Source organism: Gavialis gangeticus, unplaced genomic scaffold (assembly GCF_001723915.1).
Source record: "Gavialis gangeticus isolate Ggan-Ray unplaced genomic scaffold, GavGan_comp1, whole genome shotgun sequence".
Taxonomy (NCBI): Eukaryota; Metazoa; Chordata; order Crocodylia; family Gavialidae; genus Gavialis; species Gavialis gangeticus.
The window spans coordinates 8,187,905-8,211,120 of NW_017729015.1; positions in this window are offsets into that span (position 1 = coordinate 8,187,905).

Genomic DNA, 23,216 nt, shown 5'->3' on the forward strand with positions numbered 1-23,216 from the left:
GGCAATTATTTGGGCCACATAGGGAGTTTTGCGGAGCTGTCATCAGTCAGAACAGCACCCACCCCCTACCCCCAAGCAATAGCTCACCAACACTCCCTATGTGGGATGAGGCTGCAGGTGGACAGGGAACTGGCACGGATACGGAGCTGGTACCTTGGAGCAGCAGCTGCTCCACACGGAGGCGGCAGCAGCAGCAGGGGTGGCTCAGCCAGGAGCCAGGCCCACCCCAAGATCCCAGGGTCTCCAGGGAGATCCCACAGAGGGGGTTGGGGTCCCTGCAGTGCCCACTCTGGACCCACCTGCCCCGGCCATGATGAGCAGTGGCAAGTGGGTGGCCATGAAGATGGAGGTGCCCTTGGACCCCAAGAAGGGGCTGGAGCTCCTGCCCAACTTGTGCCGATCCCTGGCTTTGGCGGACCAAGTGCAGAGGTGGCAGCAGCCAGGCAGAAGCTGCTGCTAGGCACTGGGAAAAAGCACGGCATGGCAGTGCCCTTCTTGCTGTGGCTGCCTAGAGCCCAGGCCAGGGCTGCCATGTGGCTCCCCCCTGCCATCCCACTTGGTAGTGCTGCTGGGAAAATGAGTCCAGCCGCCACGCCACCCCAGCCCTGCTGCACACCTGGGGGTGACAGAACCAACTGCACGTGCTCCTGCCCAGGCTAGGCAGGACAGAGAGACCCACCATGGGCTGGACAAAATCCCTTGGCGGGCCAGATACAGCCCACGGGCCGTATTTTGCCCAGCCCTTCATCTAAACTAACAAAAGAACTGCAGGGGAAAAAAAACGGGAAGATAGGTGAATTGCCCAGGGGGACACAGCAAATTAGCAGCATACAGCACAGGTCTCCTGGCCCTGGGTCCAATGGCATGACCATCACTTCAGCTTATGTAAATACTACTCAGCTGCTGCCACTTCAACAGAAACCAAGCCCCAGTGTGGATGATGTCTTGCCAGCTGAAAGAGTTTTTCAGCTGCCAGAGCTACACCATCTCCCCCAGAAAGCAGAAACTAAACATCAGAAACTGCTTTCTGCCAGCACAGCTGCATCTGCACTGGGGGCTTTGCCTGTAGAACTACATCAGCTCCAGGGCGCTATCCTCCCACCCCTCAGACACAGCTCTGCCAGCCTGTCCTTGTACCACTGACAAGGCCACACACAGTCAGGGCTTGTCTACACTTAAAAGATGTGGTTTCTTTAACTGTGCCAGCAAGATACCCCTAGTGGGGGCACAAAGGGACTTGGCACACCATTGTTTAGTCCAACTCGGGAAATAAAATGTGTTACATCAGCATAAAGGTATGTACATGTGCTTCATCCAAACACAGGTACTTTGCCAGCACAGATGCTGGCCCTAAAGCCTCCTCCCTCCCCTTATCGCCCAACCAGTACAAGCCATAAAACTTTAAGCATAGCCCAGGCCTGACTCCTCAGCAGGACAGACACTAACAACACCAGCCCTGAAACCCACTTCAAATTTGCCACCAACCAAGAGAGGGAAAAGCAGAAACGCCCTGTCAGTCCCCTGAGGAGCCCTTCCACATCCCTACCCATCAAGGAGGACAGCTCAAGAGGAGGTAGTGCTTCAGCTTCATTGCAGAGCAGCCAGCAATAAAAGAGTTTCTAAATAAGTACGGCTAGTGCCTCATTTGCTAAAGGGGGGCTGGAAAGAGCCTTCTGCAGCAGTGGCTTTCCTAGTTTGGGGCTGTGGTACAGATGTGATAAAAATGCTACAAGAGGCAGTAAAACCATGCAGACCCACGGAGCAGATCACATGGGTGATGTATGGCCCCTTAACACATAAAGCAGCACCGCTTGTTCAACCAGCACTGCTCTGTCTGCATCATCTCTTCTCACCCTCCTGAACCTCCATAGCTGTGCTCATACACCTGCATCTGCCTCTGCCCCAGGGAACTGGGACAAGGCAGGAGAAAGCAAGTTGGGAGGAGGCACAAAGATGCCATGGTGCTTGCAGCCAAAGAGTAGAGCAGGCTTTGGGCTCAAGCAAAGGAAGTGGCTACTCTGGAATCACCAGTGGGAACAGAGCCAGAATAAAAGCCCTCTCGTCCCCCCTCCCAGCAATGCAGCTGAAGGGACCCCTGGCTTTCTAGCCTAACTGCTGTTTCCCAACCATCACCCCTTTGCCATAAACTTGCCTCTGAAATGCTGCCAGGCCTAGAGCTAATGCTGTACATCATGGTGACTCTGACCTTCAGACAGAGATAAAACTGCCACCCTCGTCCTCCAAAGGCTCAGGCACTAGCCACAAACCTATAGGAGAATCACCACAAACTGTCTGCAGCTAAAGGTCTATGACACAGTTGAGCCACTCCAGCTCCAACCACTGGAGGGTGATGGGGCACACACATACCCAGTTCAACACAACAGAAAGCCACTCCAGTTGCAAGCCCCATCATCAGGACCGTAGCTTTGTAACCTCAGGCAAAGGGCAGAAGCTCCGGCCTTTGCGCCCCTTACACAAGAAATGGCACGAGGGGATGCTCAGAGACTTCCAGCAGAAAGCTTGGGAGGGCCAGGCAAGGGACTGCATGTGCGGTCCCTAGTTTGGGTGCCCTGTGCCAGCCTGCTTGCAGGGCCTGAGGCGGAACAGCGTGACAGAGCACAGCTAGCTCATGAATCAAAGAAACCAAATTACCTTCCAGATGAGACACCTGCTATCCATTTGCCTTGATGCAAGAGCTAAATAATTCATGGGTGCACAGGAAAGTGAGCCAGGCAACTATCTGGAAGGCGCTGCAGCTTCCACCACCCAATACTTTTGCAGACCCGTGAGCCCCCTCTACTGCCATCTCTTTGAGTATGACAGGCATGCCAAGATGCACTGTCACAGCTGTTGCACTGACCAAGTCTCTGGTATTATTGGTGTCAAAGAAACATCCAGCATCTTTTTTTGAGATCAGGGCTCCACTGCTCTAAGCAGCAGACAAAACCGAGCTCTGGACAGGATCAAGATCTGCATTTTTGAAGAAAACATTGTAAAAATCAAATTCCACCATCCCACCAGTGCCTACTGAAGCCTTGACTCAAAGAAGTCCATGGCAAAATTCCCACTGACATCAGAAGAGTTGCAATTTCACACATGCTTCCTCAAGCTCATCTCCATTTAGAAATGCAGGGCTTGGGTTCACCAGCAGGACAAGAGATTTGGGGGGGGGGGGGTACATGTACATGCATGCACTTGCACACATACAAAAAAGCCTGAAGGGACCTCAAGCTAGTCCAGCCCCTACTCAAGGCAGGATCATCCCCATCTTAACCAGCCTAGACAAATATTTGTCAAATTGGCTCTTAGAAACTTCCACTGAGGGAGACTCCACAGCCTCTCTAGGTGATCTGTTCCGGTGCTTAACCAATCTCATCATTAGCAAATTCTTCCGAACAGCCAACCTAAAGTCTCCCTTGGTGCAGTTTTACTGCTTGTCCTGTCCTCTGTGGGCCCAGAAAACAGTTGATCGCCATCTTCTTTATAACAACCCTTCTGGTGTTTGAAGGTTGCTTTCAAATCCCACCCTGCCCATCTTTTCGTCGCCAGACTAAACAGGACTAAATACATAAAAAGACTAAATAAACAGACTAAATAAAACTGGATTCAAACGGAGGCTGCTACAGCCACCCTACGGCAGAGCACGTGTTGCGGTGCGTGCAAGGGTGCAATTGTTTGCAGGGAGCGTGCATGTTCCTTACAGAGCAGGAGCGGAGGAGCCTCCAGCCTACGAACTCCCTACCACCCTGAACAGATTCTCGGGGGCCTCTTCAAGCTCTTCTAGCTTTCCCCATCGAGGCTGGAGTTGACCCCGCAGCATAGGGCCAGACACTTTGTAAGCAGAGTGAGCAGAGGGAAGGGAGACCAGGTGCTCACAGCACCAAGCTACAGCAAGATCCATTGGAGCAGGTAGGTAGTCAGAGTCCTCCTGGTGCCAGTTAGGGGTAAGACACAAGAGAGGCAGCTTTAGCAATGCCCTTCTCACCCTGCATCATGGACAACCTCAGTGCTCGCATGCCCTGGGCAGGTCCCTGCTGCCCACTCTGAAATCTGCTGTCAATCCCTTGCCTGGGCTCAGCAGGGGAAACAGCACGGGGGGCAGGGACACAGTAATGACAGGGGAACTCTCGCTCTTTCGTATGACATTTTAGGATTACAACATTCATAGATTAATATCTAAATGGGACAGCCATTCAACTACTTCAGGGGTAGCTGCATGGATTGATTTTAGATCTCCATTAAATGATCTAATTGGGCAATTGTTCACAATGTGTTGCACTGTCTGAAAAAAAATCAAACCAAAATTGTAACCCAGACTCTCTTTGATTCTCCATTTATAGAGTAGGTGTCCACATTTTCCATGAAGTGTCTGGATGTGATTTGGGGAGGACCAAATCTTTCTCTGTAGGTCAAATCCTGGCTGGGGAATTGTAGGGTCGCTAATGATGTATTCCTACAGCAGGTTGGTACCTGCCCAAGCTTCCCTCCATTGTTCTTCGATGCTCTTGTGACCATCACAGAGTTTCTAGAAGAAATGCACTCGCACGTTCCCTTTGCTGCAGCCGAAGGCAACACTGACATGCTGCCTGGGATGAAGGCAAAAGCAGCAGGTCGCTGGTTTTCTCCAGCACCTTTCCCAAGAGCTCGAAGCAACTGGCACCCTTGTCTAAGCAGCACACACCACCCTGAGTAGTTAAATAAAATCAACTGCAACAGTTCTGGCTGTCTCATCAAGGAGCAGCATGGACCAGACCAAGAGATCTGAAAGAGCCCGAGGGACTTTTTCCACCCTCAGGTCGAAGCTCCCTGGGCAATGGGCTTTCTTAGCCCTGGTCCCAGACTTGGAACCAACTCTTAGGAGTGAAGGACCCTTTCAACCCACCCTACTTTCCACTCCATGCACAGGATGCACTTCCCCACCTGGCTTTTACTAACCTGTGAGGAAGCATCGGTGTGTCAAAGAGCCCAAGAACATTACCAAACCAAACCCCAGAGAGAGAGGACCAGTGACACTTAGCAGATGTCAGTCATGTCGCCCAGTGCATGACTGCACAGTGCTCAGATACCACGGCAATGAGAGCAGGAGAGGACCCTACAGACCAGAACATCCACAGCCCCATTAGACCCAAAAGGAAACAGCAACCCCAAGGATGTGAAGGAGCTGGAAGAGAGAGAACATGCCAGCATTAAAGCACTGAACTGTGGCTCAGATCTGAGTTTGTTCTTGGCTTTGCTGCAAACCACCTGTGTGACCTTGGGCAAGACACCTGATCTCTCCATGCCTCCCCCACCCCTGGAAAAAATGAAGAGAGGAAGGATTATTTGTTTCCCACATCTATTTTCTCCATCTTGGTGCAAGATTTTTGGATCAGGGACTGTCTCCTACTACCCATACGCCTCTGACATGATGGGGATCTCTGTTAGGTTGCCTAGAGGCTACCATCATTCAAACAGCAATTCTTTTCTCATGAGTTGTCACAGCTCAGTTATATGGTCCCTTCAAAAGCTCAGACCCCACCTGAGCACCAGGTTCTAAATTATTTCCCCCACAGCAGCTGAGCTTCATGTCTGGCTTCCAAAGTTGGCCAAAAAAGAAAAAAAAAAAAGAAAACATACATATAAATAGATATACGTCACTGGTGAAGGTGGTGGGTGGTGAAAACCATATCGGTTCCTGTCGAGAACTATGTACATAAGCACTCATTATTGTATCTGGCTGGTACAGCTTGCATGGAGCTCATCATACTCTCAGTAGCTTTTAAAAAAGGGGGAAGGGAGACATGCAACTCTAAACTGCACCTAATTGTAGCATAAGCTAGAGTTAAACATCTTCTTTCCAGCCTGGGGATGCTACTTGGTGAGAGCTGGAAAAACAAAAACTGAAGATTGACAAGGAGGCTTAAAGGTGGTAATTCAGCTGATGCAAGCAAATCAATCACTTACACATGAGCTGACAGAAGTAGGGGGCGGTGGGAGATGGGGGTGCAAATTATTGATTCTCTAATAAGGGCTAATCTAACCATTCATTATTAATCAGATAAAGATCAACTGCCAGGATGTGCTGGGAGGCTAAAACCTACCTTAGGTCCGACACAGAAAGGGCCCTGACCACATGCGTCCTTCTGTACCAGCTCACACATTGTGATGACTTGTATATACTTAGAAGGCACTCAGCCTCTGTGACAAGCCTTCTTCCCAGCATGTGGGAAACATAACTCAAGTTGTTTATGGAGGGTTGTCTCTGTGTGCACGCAGACCTTGCAGACGGACGCCTGCTAAGTTTAAGGAAAGTAATTATTTCTTCACTTAGCAGCAAGAGAAACAGATCCACCAGAAGCAGCAACCCCACCTATATGCATCTCCCTGTCTGTTGTTGCTTCAGTGCTCTGGAGAGCTCCTAGAAATCGAGGCGTTTTGGAGCCTTGTCCTCTTGCTCTGAACTTTTACTTGGAATCCCCCAGCCCTTCTGGGCCAGCCCGATTTCTGACCTTGGCTAATCCCATGGTTATAGCAGACCTACTGGTGTGAAATCCTGTTCATCTCTTCTGTTCCTGATGATCACAGCTCCTTGAACATCTCTGGGAGCTCTCCCTACATTGCCTGCCCCCTACCAGCCAGCTCCTTTGGACTAAGAATATTCCACTGCCCAAACTTCAGCCTACCGTACAGATATTTCTCCTTGGCTACAACTAGCCCTTCGCCTCATGGGGCTTCCATCGAACTAGACAAACATTCAGGTTTAATGACCAGCTACTGCCTATGGATGGATTAGACAGGACACAGCCCTTGCTTTGCAAAAAGTGAGTTCCACCTCTACATAGCAATCCTTCCAGGATACAGTGATTTTTAATTATAAAATCTACAGCACTGAAATTTGAAATCTGAAATCTAGCAGCTATGCACAGAATTGATTCCCCAAATCCCGTTTTCACCTGAGAGACGAGCCAAAGGGAGCCAAGAAGGAAAAACCGAAGATGCAGGTGAAGTATACGTGCTTTGCCGTCACCTCTTGCTCAATGCAGAAGGCTCTCTGATATAGCAGGGATGGACAGACAGATAGCAATGCACACATCTGATAAGCAGTGGGGGGTGGAAGGAGAAGCTGGGGCAAAGCCCACATGCTTGTCAACTTCAGATACTATTTTCTCCACAGAAAAAAAAATTTCCCTCCCCCATAAATGGCATTTGAGCCTCAGAAATGTTCAGAAGGCTGCAAGATGGTGGTAAGCACTGGGCTCCAAGGGACTTCTCTCAGCTTTGGACTGGAAAGTTCAGCACCTGGGGGTGGGGGGGATACAACCCCCCCCCCCCAAAAAAAAACCAAACAAACAACAGGCTCTTCAATTCTAGGAATCACGAACCAGCAAAAGGCTCTGGTTTCAAATCCCCCCTCCCTCAGCTACCAACAAGCTAAACAGAGGCCAGACTGTAAGTCACTGCAGAGCCTGCACTGACAAATCATTTCATTCGATAGCAATTTGCATCCAGAGCAGAACTCACCCAGCGTCCCCCAAGGTAAATATGTGAAGCGACAATGACACCCGTTCCTTAGTGCTAATGAAAAGAGAGAGTCATCTGTCAAGGCGCCACCACGTTTCCACATTTTATATATAAGCAAGCTATCCATTTCCCTCCTGCCGGGAGAAAAAGCCTGCTCCAATCTGCCATGTCCATGCTGTCAGCAAAAGGAATAATGGGGATGCTCAGGGGAAGGGTTCTCCTGGACTTAGTTCTCTCTCCCAGGACAGAAGAGCCCCCCCCAGGCAACCTCTGAGCATGTCACCTGCCCCATGAGACCCGTGGGAAGGAAACCCTGGTTAGGGAGTTATTCTAGATCCCAGATCAACAACAGGCAACATGACAGTCTGCTCACAAGAGACTGCAGGCCCCACAGTGATTGGGACAAGTTAAGAGACCTGGAGTTCCAGTGCTGCCCGAGCCACTGACGTGCCTTCAGCAGACCTCAGACAGGACGAATCCAGATCGCTCGTCCACGCAGACCATCTTCCGCCTCCACTGGCTCAAGGGAATGAAACTGCTACTCTTTAAACCAGTGAAACCATCTATCTAATTGCATAAGTGCTTTGCACAAATGACTGAGCCTCCTTCCTGATCCTTTCCCCAAAATGCAGAGCCAGTCTTTTTGATAGGTGTGCCGCAAGTTAACCCTGCACACCCCACCCCCCCGCAAGGATCACTCCAATCCCTTCCCCTGCACAATCTGCTGCTCTGCTTTCTGCCCAATGCTCTCCACCTGATCTCCTGTTCTGCTTTCTGCTCCCTGCCCTATAAGCTGCTGTGCTGCCTGTCCCCTCCCTGATCTGTCACAGGCCACACACACAGGCTGCCTTTACAGCAGGTTTGCCATCCCAATGCTTAAACATTAGATTCAGTTAACCTGTCACTAATTATAGCCCTGGGGAAAGGTAGAGTCCTTCCATTGACTCATTCCGGCCATCAGACCACACCAGTCATATTAGTTCAACCAGGAGAATAAAATGTTTTGGGTATGTATACATAAAAAAGAAAAGAGGGCATTATCTGTGCTAGCATGCGCTACAGTCAACATAATGATATAGGCATAGAAAAATACATTTCAGCATGGGATGACAACCAAGGTACAAAGCCAGGGTCCCTGGAGAGTCTGTGCTTTGGTTACTTCCATGGGCTGAAGCTTCTGCCACCATGTTTTCCCTTGTGCTATTGCTCATACTAGTTAGATCAAGCTATCATGCACATTAATAGGCTTGGCAGAATTTGATTATTATTTTTTTAATTTTGACTGCTAAAAAAAAATTAATGTTGATGTTTATATTGAAGCATTTGTTTTGATTTTTAATAGATTGACATTTTCAGGATTGCGCAAAATTAGGGGTGGTGTTTGATTTTTATTGATTTAGCATGCGCATGCACAGAGGCTGCTACAGGAGCTGGGGGCCAGGCCCGTAAGGCTGCATGGGGAGCGGAGGTTGGAGGGAAAGGGCTGGTAGTGCCTGGAGCCACCAGCCCTTTGCTCTGCCCAGATCCCAGCCAGGACAGGGGCCAAAATCCAACGGAGCCTGGCTTGACCCAGCCTCTGCGGGAGTTTGATCCCTGCTCCGGTCACACTGGGGCCAAACTCCTGCAGAGCCTGACCTGGCTCCTGCATGATCAAGGGCAAGGGCCAAACCCCAGTAGAAGCCAGGCCAGCCTCTGCAGGAGTTTGGCCCCTGCCACAGCTGGGACCTGGGCAGAGCAAGCAGCCAGCAGCACCAGGCTCCCCACTTTTACCAGCCCTGTTCCTCTAACCCCCACTCCCAGTATGGCCTTACTGGCACAGCACACACTTCCTGCAGCAGCCATCATGTATGTGCATGTGGTCATGTACATGCATACACGCGCAGCATGCCCTGCCCTGCATTTCCATCCCAGAATTATTATTTTTTTACATCTCCTTTATGTGAATGTCACTGATTACCAATGGAAATATGTTCCCTTTGGCCTGTGAGCATCAGGTGAAATCTATATTTATCAATAAAAAAAGCTGAATCCTGCCAAGTCTACACATTAGCATGCTACCAATGACACTTTTGTGATGCTGTGCTTGCATACCCTTATTTTCCCTGAGACAGGAGAATATGGCAAATCTTATGGGAAGTACCTTTAAGCGCAGTTAAACTGGGAGCCGAGGCCAAGACTTAGGTCTCCAAATACAGCTCTGCCCTGGGGCTCTGTGGTAGAAGAATAAAGGCAAAGAGATTGCTCCCTGCATGGGCTGCATTGCTGGCAGGGCAGGTTGCTTGCCCTGGTTCATGCCCTGTCAAATCAGCACAACTAGGAAAGCTATTACCAGTTATAAGTTATCCAGTCCTGTTTTAAATCCAGCCACTGACAGCCCAACTCTCCCTTGGGCAACAATAATCAGAGCCAGCTGGACCCCCCCCTACCCAAAGCAGCACCCTTCTATTAAGTCTCCATTTACTGGTCTTTCATTTCGTCATGTAACCCCGTGTCATGTGCGGCAGAGGGGTGGCACTGCACCCTGCTTGACCTTCAACCCTGGGTTGAGTCACTTAGCCGAGCTCAGTCTTGCCACCCAGCTGCAAGACAGACAAGCCAGGTACTAACCCTCTGCCCTGATCAGAGATTCCCCTCTTGTCTATAAATGATGAGACAAAAGTGTGCTGGAGGGAAGTGACAGTCTATTGATGTTTGTGTGGGTTTCTCGCGGGGCCTGAGAATGCATGGCACTTCACCGGGCTTCATGGGCTGTCAAGGCAATTAGTGCAAAGAAACTTACTTGATGCAGTCAGTTCTGCTGAAGGCTTCAGCCCACACAGCAAGGAAGGGAATGGTGAATCGGCACAGACTATCAAGCCAGAAGAAACCAGTAATGCATCCCCAGAGCAAGCAGAGACAGGAGTAGCCCTGAAGAGCCTGGGTGCTCCCTCCCTCATGCCCTTCACCCTCAGGCACTGGGGTAGAAGTGGCCCTGGCAGAAGTAGGGGTCCACCCAACAGCAGCCATGGCTGGAAGATGCAGCCTGATTGCCCACACTGTGAGCTGGCATGTCAGGTTTCTCCCTCCCGGGGTGGGAGGCAGTGGCTGTAGCAGGGACCCCTGTCCACCTTCCAGGCCAGGCACACAGAGAGGAGGGCAAGGCAGTTGCCCCTGGGGCTCTCAGGAGGAAAAAGGAAGAAGTGAATCCAGCCTGAGCTGCTGGGTTGTTGCTCCTGCTCCCCACTCCCCTCCTGTTTGAACCATGTAGTGACCGTGAGCAGAAGCAAAAGGGAACTATCTGCACCCTCATCCACCCCGACTGGCTGCTCTGACCCCAGGAGGTGGGCACTGCAGCAGGCAGCCAATCAATGGGGGGCTTCCCCCAGCAAACAGTCCTGAATTCCCATGAGGACTGAGGCTCTCATGTCATCATGAGACCAGCTCCAGCCCTGGCCTTAATCCCGTCACTCGTGGAGAGTTTGCAAGAGCTGACAACACTGCTACTGTAAGAAGCAGAGCACTGAGTGTGTGCACACATGTACAAGAGGAACAGAACAAAACCTCCCCTGCACACCGCTCCCCAGGGGAGATGCTAAGAACAGAGCGAGCAGGAATCATGTTGCTGCCTCTCGTTAAGGAGTGAATTCAGAGGCTGCAGTGATCACGATGAAAGAAACAGCACGGCGTGGGCCAGCTGGTCAGAGCAAGAATGCTGCACTGCCGAGTCTCTCTCTTTTTAAAAGAGTCTCAGAATATATGTTTGTCTTAAAGCTCCAGCTCCCGGAGCCATGGGATTATACAAGATTCATCTTCAGTAAAGAGTTTCTGCCCCGGTGATTGCCAGAAATAGGACTCCCCCATCTCATATGCTCAATAATCCAGGGGCAAATGAAAAGGGCATATTGTTATTAGTCTTGTGATTTTTACACGCATCTCTGTATTGCTGATATCCAACATTTGGCATCACAGAACCTGAGAATCGGGATTCCTGGGTTCTGTTCCCAGCTCTGCCACCAAATTTGCTGCATGGCCAAGTTGCTTCAACTCTCTGAGGCCTCTTCCCTCCTGCTGTTTCTGTGAAATGGGTGCAATTAGCCCCTGCTGCACTACTGGGAGGCTTTCATGAGCACCAGTGAGGCAGCTGGGGATGCCTGGATATAACAGTATGAATAAAAAAGGAAGTTATCACGGTAATTATTAATTACTAAGGATCCATAGCAGAGCTGCAAAGCGAGGAGCTGAACACAAGTAGGCAGTGCTGGAACATAAAGGTAGGCTCCACAATGGAGTAAGATCTTACTGCCTCTACCCCACAAAGGCATGGGAAAAACCCTCCTCACCTCTCTTTCCACCCCCCAAGCAGTCCCGTATATGCCAGCCTTGCAAGTGGGGGCTGCTCCCACCCCTGTACTAGACAGTCAGCCTCAGGGAGAACACTGGACCCTGAACACACATGGGCAAAGCAGTCAGGGGAAAAGAAGAAAGCCACATTGCTCATCCAGCCAAAGCCCACACCAGGCTCTGCTGCAGGGTGAGGCTGTCTCAGGAAGATTTGGGGATGTGGATAACTAAACCTAGCCATTGGCACTGAGAGTTGCCACCTGTACATGATGCTGTCCCTGCTCCATGGCCTGGAGTCTTCCTGCCCCATCGATGCAACTCCAGTGGCTCTTGGGAATTTATTCCCAATCTAGGCCAGCAAGCAGAAAAAAGAATGGGTTCTGGGAGTGCTGGGCGGATAGGAAACTAAGCAAAGATGACACAGGAATAAGCCCACCCTGGGATTACAGCCCCGGGTACAAGGGCCTGCTCCTCTGTTCCTCAGGGTGACAAGGGGGCTATGGGAGCTTGGCATGCCAGAGGGGTGCAGGATCAGGCCCCAAGGAGTTTCACAAACACCTGCCTAGTAGCTTGAAGTTATGAACGGAAGCAGGCTTTCAGGTTAGGGCTGCCGTCTGGGGTCCCCACGCAAGCAAAAAACTCTCAGCATTTGGATGCTTTTCACTGAGGAGATGAGGATGCTGCAGCAGAGCAGTTGAGGCCTTTCCTACCCATCAGATTGATAGCGGCAAGGCAGGACCTGCTAATGGCAGCATTCAATGAACTGAAGCACAAGCATGGATGTGCCTGCTCCAATTAACCCATGCCGACAGCCCCGCTCCTAGTCTTTTTCCAGTGCAGCTTGAAAAGAGAAGACATCTGGAATATAGGACAGGAAGGGGCTTCCTGGGCCTCTGCGGAGACTGAAAGCTGGACCTCTGGCCTCTTCTTCCCAAGTGGGAAGAACAAGCCCGTTATCACAAGAGCACTCAGACTCAACCCCTATCTGTAAACAAGACATTAGAGGGTGATACAAGAGGCACATCCCATTACTGCGTGGAAAAAATCCTGGCTGCCCTCTCTGGCCCACTCAGCAGTGACCAGGAATACAAAGCCCGAGAGACAGCCCCAGCCCCGAAGAGCTCAGATAAGTAAAACAAGGTGGATCCTGGTGGCAGCTCTGCAGCAGTGCCTCTTTCCACCTGGGGAACTGAGCTGCAGAGAAAGTCAAAGACTTCCCCATCGTCATGCAGAAAGTCTGGGGCAGGAATGGGAAGAGAACTCAGCTCCTGCCTGAACCACAAACCAGGCTACCTTCTTCCTCCTCATTTCATTAAATATCAAAGCAATTTTATAAAACTAAATGCTGGTACCAGTCCGTGCTAGAGAAGACTTCTATCCTTGGGGCAGATCCGATATGGACAGCAGTGCTAGGGTAATTTCTTGGTACTGGCAAGAATCTCTACTTCAGATGGGTAGAGACACACATGCCATTAGGGCAGGGCAATAAGCTTACTGCATTGGAGTTTATTGCTCCCAGGGACCCCATTTTTATGGCCACCCAGGATCACAGTATGTTGAACCAGGTTGAAGCAGCCCTGGCTGGCAAGGAGCCCGAGGCATCAGCCTGCCAGCCTGGGGCTGCTCCAACCCAGTTCAATGTGCAGCAGAAGGGCTGGCTGGAGCACAAGGTGCAGCCAGCCCCTGCACCAAAGCACCCTCATGCCCCAGCCAGCCAGCCAGTCAGCATCTACACGTGCGCTGCTGTGCATGAATAAACCCCGCAGCAGGGTAGTACTTGCATTTACAAGTACTAGCCTGCTGCAGTGTTAATTAGTTTCCTGCAGCCTAATAGGGCTGCACATGCAGACACAAAACATTTACTGCGGAGCCAATTAGTCAGCTCTGCAGTAAATGTCTCGTGTAGATGTGTCCCCTAGCAAGCCAATCACAGTATCCATCCAACCCCTGGACCAGCATAGCTGCACAGAGCAGGGCTCCCATGGCTCCTTGTTACCGGTAATTGGGGCTCTTCTTGCCGTTCCTTTCCTTGGCTGAACTCCCTCTTCCATGAGAACGGGACTGAACATCGGGTTTTGAAGGGATAATCAACCTTTGCTCTCTCACACACTCCCTTTGCTGTTGGCCTGGGGTCGCTCAGAAGTTGCTGGCTAGGAACATTATCCCGGTGATTAAGAGAAACTGATCTGACAGCCTCACACCAGAGGGGCGCTTACTCGCTGGCTGGGGAGAGTCGTGTCAAAGATGCTGGGCACCCATAGGTGGAAAAAAAAAAAAAAACCCACAGGAACAGTCCACAGAGAACTTCTGTCAACCTGAATTTCTGACTGAATCAGGGGGACAATCTTGACACTGGAAGGGAAGCAGTTCACATGCCAGGAACTGACAGGACAAACCCAGCCTTTGTCACTTCTAATAGGAAGGGAAGGGAATCTGCCCCTGAGGCTGGAAGAAGAGCAGGGGGAAGCTTTGTCCAAGGGGCTGCTCAGCACCACAGCAAGTGAAAAGCAGAGATGTGCTACAAGCCGGGGAGGGAAACGTTGCCAGGTTCTTCCCCCACGAGTGACAGCAATTAGAGCCGAGCAAGTAACCCTCTTACACGGTTTGGACGAAAGGATGGTCTGCAAAATCCTGCAAAACTAATCAGAAACAAAGGCATCAATTTATCCACCAGCTCTAAAAGTGGCTCAGTAATATGCACCCAATACGGTTATTTGTAGATTTCTTCATGCACTGGGTAAATAAATGGTGTGTAAAATGACAGATTTCATTATTCAGTCAGCTATGCTTATAATCCTTGGTATTTCTAGCCTAGTCTTCATCCTGAAGGATTTCCAAGTGCTTGCCAGCATCCACACAGACCGGAGTCAGTCTCATCCATCAATGAAATGCAGCCATCTCTGGGGTGGAACGCAGCAGCTGCCAGGGGCATGAAGCAAACACCATCATATCCAGTTCATACCGTGAATAGAAGCAGATAGCCACATATTTAGAAAAGCAGAATATAAAGAGAGTCCAAAAGCCCATGGGTTTCTACCAGTCCCTACAGGCAGCATCCCTGGAGGCAGCGATGCAGCTACCATCGTGCCCAACCACCTTTGGCTCCCATGGCTGAAGAACCAGGTACTCATTTACACATGGGTCAGGGCAGGACTTGAACTGAGGCTCTGATATGTCAGCTTAGCAGGGAGAAGAGTCACCTACAAATCAGAACTCTGTCCAGGAAACTCAGGTCAAATGCCCCTCATACTACCAAAGCTGTTGCAGGGTTTATACGTGCTGTTAGGACCTTGGGCTTTGTGCCTCATTCAAAAAAGGTTTGCCAACTCTGCAGAATTTTGTAGCACCCACTCGTGGCACCTTCAGTGATTTCATGTGCAGGGAGCTCAGTGATGAGATCCAGATCCAGCGAGGACCCGGGGGGCACATGTGGGACTTCACCACTGCCACGTCCAAGCCAGCACTTGGGGGGACTCAGTGTGGCCACACCAGCCAGCACTCCAGGATCTGTCTTTGTTCAGCAGCCTCAATACCTGATCTCCTTACATCCATCCTCCTTAAGTCCTCTCTCTTCCCACCTGCTGGGAAAACACTGAATCTCCCATTTCTCAGCTGCTTGGGGATGCTGTCGCTTCACCATCAGATGAACAGGCTGGAGAAGCCCCCAGCTCCACTTCAGAGTGTATTTCTTTTAAACAGGCAGATAATTTCTTTGGGTCCCCTGCGTGCAGACTCTCCTGTGCAGATGTTGCACATAAAAGACTACTTCATTTGGAGAGAGCACACATTATTAGCCCAGGTATAATCAAGAGAACTGCCTCTGGTTTCCCCCTAGCTTACTTATTGTTTTAATGCTTCCCTCTCTGTTGCTCCTAGCTTACTTATTGTTTTAATACTTCCCTCTCTGTTGCTCCTGGCACTGTCTGTGGAGCTTGGTTTATTTGGCCTGGTTTAACTGTGCTATTTGTCAAAAATTGCATTTTGTCTTCCCTGAATTAACCACATTCTGTTCCAACACCCGTCAGCATTAGGAAGAGCATGCTTATTAATACTCCACTGCAACCACCAAGGGGATTGCACTGCACCTTTTTTTTGGTAGGCCCTTTGAAACCCAATTGAGAGGTAGGAGAGACTTATAGGTTTTTCCTTGCGCAAGAAAAACAACCAACATTTAACAGCCTTACCCCTGCTGCACCCACACTTTTCAGTCCTGTTGCCTCCTACGAATGATTAAAGAAAAACAAAGAACGAGAGAGACAGCAGGTGTATGCGCTCTTCACCCGGCGCCCTCCAACCGCAGCACCGAGAGATTAAATGACAGCTGTGGGTGCATGCGACAGAAAACCCTCCAATAGAAAGGACATGTTGCAATATTTTGCAGCCTGACACCACAGGGGACTGGACTCCTACTAAGCCACAGGGCTGGTCTCAAGCAGTGCAAGTTTCTCTACCACAGTCCAGTCAACAGGGTTCACTGGAAGGGCTCAAGGGCCATTCAGACACCACAGGCTTCATAGCCACATGGAGACCACTTGTGGGGTTTGTGGCAGGACCACGTGTACACTGGCGGATGTCTTAGGTCTTCACAGTCAACAACACTGGGTCTCAACTGCTGGCTGGTCAGACCCTTGGATCACGATGGGCATGAGCTGGATTTGAACCAGCCACCAAAAGCACAGTTTCTCATTAAAAAACACTAGTGGCCATCTTATCTCAGCAGCACAGACCCCCCCGCCCCAGCTCCTTTATAACTTCATCCATGGTCCCAGGCAAGGAAGGAAGGGGTGGGGAAAAAAAGATCTGACAAAGAAACCTTAATCTGCACTGTAAGTGATCCCTCCTGGTTGCAAAAAGCAGGGAGCTCGGTATAGTATCGGACTGTTGCAGGTAGGGCCTATGAAAGGTGCACCTGTTTACTGGTGTCCTTTCCCCTTCCTTTAATTCCTCTGTATGCTTTCCTTGCCAGCAGTTGCACACTCTGCATATTGCTGATGGTAATTTTCTCTCTAACACACACGCAGTGGTGTCAAGATGCTAACTCCCAGTCCCTCTCCCTTTCCCTCCCCCAGCCCAGCATCCTGTGCCCTGTGGTGCCATATCTTCCCCCCTTGGCTGCCCTCCCCAGCGGTGCTATTTGGCGCCCACCTGCTTGGGGAGGTAATTTTGGTTTCCGCCTGACTGAAGGGAGATTTTGAAAATAAGAATGCAGAGCTGGAAAACACTCTATTAGCAGATGAAAAACATCACCACGCATCAGCGCACAAGGAGAGAGCTGGTTCTTTAAAAGCTGCAGATCTCCGAGAAATGGAAGGTGGAGGCAGGGGAGCAGGGGGTGGAAATAATAATAAACAGGCTTTGTGTCTGTCTTTGGGAAAACAGAGCGTCAGGCAGGCTCTGAGCTGCTGAAGACAGGTCTGGTCCTAGACAACGGGCCTGATCCCCAGACCCTGCATCTTTCCCTCTGCAAATGGATGCCCCCACTGCCCTGGCACCCCGGTGGGGGATGTGATCACGTCCGTCCACCACTCTGCAAAACCTACCAAGACTGGGATTTTCAAGGGACTGGAGAGAGCGAGACCCCATACCCCCTATTTCAAAGTGGGCTGGACACCAAATGCCTTTAGACCACTCCAACAACCTTTACCAGCAGAATCCAAACCTGCTAAGAGTGCAAGTAGGTGGCAGGCCAAATACTGGAAGCCAGAAGTGTGAGAGCATTAGGTTTTTTCTTTACAAAGCACATGCAGTAAAAGGAAGCTGTAAGAGCAGACTAGCACCTATATCACCCGATTACTCAGCTTTCCATTACCGAGGAAGGCTCGGCTGTTTTACGACATCCATTTCAGTTTGATATCTGCAACCGTTCTCCTTGCAACGGCTCTCATCTCTAAGACGACTGCTTTTTCTATTATGCTCCAACATTCACTGCTCTGCAGTTTCATGCTTTCAGAGGGTTTATTCCCTCATCAGGTATGTTCACTTTATCTCCTCTCAAGTGCTTTGACAGCAAACAAGGCATGGGTAAGAGGAGGGTCTTAATAGCCCAGGCAAGCACAAGGCAGGTTGCAGCCAGGCCCTGGGCAAAAGTTCCTTCACAAGGTATTTAGGCTGTGAGCCAGAGCATCCCTGACATTCAAGCAAGGGATCTTTATGTACTTGGCTCTCCCTACAGTTGAGCTGCCCTCATGGCAGATGGGAGACTCTCAGGATAAACAGATCTTGTGAAATCTGGCCAAAGCTCTGCAGTGTTCCTAGGAAGACAGCCGGACCATTGATGGTTGCATTGGGAGAAGACCTGAACATGAGCAGCGGCCTCATCTTTTCTCTATTGCCAGGCAAGGCAATGCTCTCCAGGGTCTTCATTTCCTGGATGAACTTGGCCTCCCCTGGCCCAACACAGGGCAACCACTTAGCGAGCAGAACAGACATGGCAGTGCCTGCTTCTGCCAGAGGGGATGAGCTCCAGCTGTCTGCAGTCACTGCCATCCGTGGCCATGTTCCTGACAGCACAAGTTGTCCGTTCGCATTAGGTGCCCAAAGGGAAAGTGCAGGCCAACTGGATTGCACTGCATGACACTCTGCAACCAGCCTTCTCCAGAAGACCCCTCGCTGGCTCATGCCAGCCAAGGCCTCAAGCCTGAGAGTCTACTCGGGGCACCTACAAGTCATGTGGAGCCTTTTGTTGGGGGAGAGCTGGCTCCTCCCAATGTTGCACAGCCACTGCACCTGCACTTCCAGCAGCCAGCACTCATTCTGCCCTTTCACAGGCAAGCATTATGGACAGCCCACCCTGGAGGGAAGTACCAGCTGCCTGACATCTTGCAAGATTATCCAGCATGACGCATACAGGAAAGGGTATCACAAGATGGCACCAGACTGCTTCAGGCAATGGGGTCACTACCACTACAAGCCATGATGATTTCATGCTCGTCCAGTCCTGGGACACACACAAACACATATGCCCACCCAGTCTGTCATCTCATTTCCATCCTAACCTACAGACCCCCCTCAAATCATTCCAGTTCTGGGCATGGACACAGATCTACAGATGCCCCACAAGTACTGCCCTTCCCTGATCTTTAAGGTGAGGACCCCCACACACAGCAATACCAATTCACCTCCATTATAACATGCAATCCTCTCCTTCCCTTTAAATTCCAGTTCTGGGCATCTCCACAGTTACACTAACGCATCTCTTGCTATTGCATACCAAGCCTCTCGGTGAGCGGAGAGAAATATTCATGCCAAAATTGTCACACACTTTTTTTGGTGCGTGTGTGTGCGCCCTTGACCTACTTCCCCCAGGGTCTGAGCTGCAACCAAATTTGTTTCGTTTGCAATCTGACATCTCATCTGAACCCAAGCCTCCGAACATGAAGCGCTAGCACAGTCACCTGCTGCAACACTAAACCTCCTTATTCACGGTGGCTGAACAGGGAAGCCATCCACACTGGAACAAAAGGAGGGCTCAAATCCAGCAAGCTCTCTTTTAGGAAACTTCTGAAGAACGCTTAGCCTGAACAATGCTGGTTTTTTCTAGCACCTTGTCGGCTCGTATTTAATGAGAGGCAGCAGCAGGACCACGGAGGAGTGCAAGCAAAGCTAAATATAAAATGGAAGAGACCATTCTACCAGGCACAAAGAAAACCAGCCAAAGTAACCAGAGGGATGGAGAGAGAAGGCACTGAGCTCATTCGACCCAGCAAGGAGAGGGCAACCATCTGCTAGCAAAAACCAGAGGGAGTAGGCCCAGAAGAGGTGGTGTTCTCCAGGACATCACCTCCAAAGGTGTTTTGCTTCACCTCATTCACGACAAGTCTGCAGCAAGCACCTCCAAGGAGGAGTACATCTCCAGGCAGGTGATTTAATGAGCGTAAATCACAAGGCACAGAAAACACTCAAAGAGCAAATCTCATGGACACTGCCAGCTAGGACCTGCCGTCAGCCCCAGATGCCTTCCCCACTGCTAAGCCTCTGCCACCTTTCAGTGGAAGTTGCACAATGGCAGCTGGGCAGCACAGACAAGCCTTTCCTATGCTCATCAAGCCAGATGTTTCCCTGGTCAGCTTGGCGCCTACTGTACAGGAAGGAGGAGAATGAAATAGCAGTTAGTGGAGGGGCAGGGAATTCAGGACTGCGAGCTTGTATTCCCAGCTCCCAGCCCTACTGTGCGACCTGGGGACAGTCACTTGCCATTGCTCCATGCACAGAAGCTGGGAGGCCAAGGAAGTCTGCATAGTATTTGGGGATCATCTGTTACATGTAGAAAGACAGAAAATAGCATCAGATACACTGGTGCACACATGCGTACAGAATACTCAAAAGGGCACCGGGAAACATCAAATGTAAGTGCCTTGGGGCAGGAACCCTCTTTATGCTCCAAGTCTGTACAGCACCAGGATCCTGGCCCACAACCAGGGTTCCTTGGCACTGGCACACTGTGAATAATAATAATAATAATAATAATAATAATAATAATAAGGATATGAGGTAGCGCACTGGGATCTCTGGGACTAGAAGTTCCTTTCCTTGGCCAGCTACCAGACACAGATAGGACTTAACTCCCCACCCCGCAGACAATTACTGAAACCTTGGGGTGGAAAGCCCCAGCTGAAAGGCTTGACATGCTGGAGTGCCATATGGATCAGGTGCGACTCACTGCTGCACCTCCAACGATGGGGATCGCTGGAGCCGTATAGCTAGGGGAATGAATGGCAAGCAGGGCCCATCCTGAGCAGAGCCCAACTGCAGGCAGCGCTGAGAAAGGACACTGAGTTTTTACCAGCGACCGAGCCAGGGAGACACCTGCACTGGAGTCAGACAAAGAGCAGGCAGTTGCTGCCCACAAGTCTGACGACAAGAGCCTATGGAAGATGCCTCCTCAGGCAGGCATTATCCATCACTGCCCACAGGCAGGGACAAGCAAACAAGCCATGGCCCATTAAATGAGGGTAGGGACTTGCTGCACGTCAGCTGCTCTGTGCTAAGTGCCCCACAGCACGTGAAAGCTGAACAGCAGCACTTCAGCTCCATTTCTTTGAGCTTCCACTTGCTGCCCACCAACAGAGTAGACACGGCCAGTTACCATGAAGCTGATGCAAGGTAAGTCTCCACCCGCTTCTGCCTCCCAGTAAATTGCTCATCTGTCCGTACTCTATTACAGGGGTCCACACACTTCCCTCTGATGCACTTGGTGGTGGTCACACACAGGGACAAGATCCTATGGTTTGCTGTGACACAACACAGCCTTTCTTCTGGTAGCAGCTGCCCAGATCCCTGGAGCCTCCCATAGGACCAAGCATTTCACATGGCTCATTCCCTGCATCAGGAGCACGATGGAGCATCAAAATGGGTACCACAGCCTGCCCTCCTGGGCCACCCAGGCCTAACCCATCTCCCTCTCTCCATACCATGCACTCCCTCCCCCAAGCATGGGCAACCCCACCACGCACATCCATGGCACTCCAGTCCCTTATGGAGCTCAGCCATATAGAAAGCACAGGCAAGAATCTGGGCAGAAACCTTTCTAGCTCCCATTCACGTACCACACTGCCAGCTTCTCCCCCAGAGGCTGAACAATAAATACTGGAAGAGCCAAAGAAAAAGAAGTTAGTTGTTCTGGAAAACAAAATAAGTTATTAAATAAAAAAGTTACACTAATAAAAAGAAGGATGCCCAACACACTAAGATCCACTGCTCTTGTTTGATATTGTTATAACAAAAGTAAACCAGGATTATCGGCAGCTGTGAAAAAAATCAATAGGACATTATCACTTGGCAATGAGGAGCCAGACATCCGCCTGCTATACATGGGCTGTAAATACACTGAGAAATAAACAGAGAGCGAGAGAGACCTCGGGAGAAAACGACCAGCTAGCCATCACACTGGTTTGGATTTGATAAAGGGACTGGCCACAACAATTTTTTTTTTTATTTAAGGAGAAATTTTAGTGCCCTCCACACTTCCAATCAGCTCCACACAAGACTGCAATGGAGCAGCGCATGGTTCACTTTTTATGGGATGGTTCCTTCAGGCCCTGGCCAGCAAGATTTAACTGGGATGTTATGGACGGGTTCAACAAAGGTCCTGGCTGAGTACTTCTGGATGATTTGGCTTTGGGGAGAAAAACTGATTCTTTTGGTTTCAAACAAAAAGTTACATGGAAACAGATTTGCAGAACGAGTCAAAGAAGGGATCAACATAAGTGCCAAGCTGACCTACCTGCATACTTCTCTTTATATAAAGATCAAGTGGGGAAATCTAGGGACCAAAGTAAAGGGACTGGGCTGGGCTTTTGGTGGTGGCTAATACGACCAGCCTCTGTGTGAAGTAAGCACACATCACCAGTCCCTGCTAGCGGGGGCCTAGAGCAGAGCTAAACAGCAAGGTGTGCAAGAACTGGCCCCTGTGGTCCTGCAGCTTCTGATGGGATGGATGTGGTGGGATTGAGGCTCTGAGTTTTGCTGGTGTTGCTGAGCCCAGGACAATTGAAGGGCCTGGCCCAGCAGATGCAGCAAAGCAGCCAACATCAGAGTCGCTGCCCAGCCTGCCATGTTATGCTGTGCCTTGTGTCAGAGTAAATGGCGGATTTGAAGTAAAACCCCAAGTCCCGGAAGGCAGTGGGAATCTTGCGTTACAGACCAGCACATCTGACAATAACCAGGACATCAGGAAAACCGCTCATGGGCCTACAAGGAATGTACCAACCACGCGTCTTCAGAGGCACATCCACTTATGGCCCTAACTGAGCCACCATGGAGCAGGATTCAAAGCCTGTGCCCAAGAGAGGCCTGGGAGAGGACAAGGAGCAAGTGCTGCTTGTCAAGGCCACAGTAGATGCCCAGGTTGTGTGGGGAGCTGAGGGCTGGGACAACAGGGGACGGGATAGCAGAGGATGCTGCTAGCAGCCAGACTGAGCTGCTGAACATCAGCAGAGCAGGTCAGGGCTGAACTAGTCCCCGACTCTCTGAGCTCCCTACAAGGGACGTGGTCCAAGCCTGGACAGACCCAATGCTGATGGCACTATGCAGAGTGACAGGGCAGACACTGCACGACACCCCAGTCAGATCAGCATCAAATACGACCCTGGACAAAAGTGCCAACACTGAGGAATTCCAAGTGCCATTTGTCCAACTACCATCCACAGTCTGAAGGGGTATGGAGAGGGAATAAAGCAATGGTTTGGTGGGAAAAAAGCATTTTCTGCCCAATGTTCAGTGCCAGGAGAGTACTGCCCAGCACCAGACATACTAGCCAGGCTCCTAAGGGAATCGTACAGGATTCACTAGTCACTGCATTAGCCAAAGCGCTGCCCCAACCCTCCCAGCAGTGAGCACCAGAAAGGAACAGTTGCACCCTCCTCTCCTGCTAGCTCTGAACCAGCGGTGGCACTTGG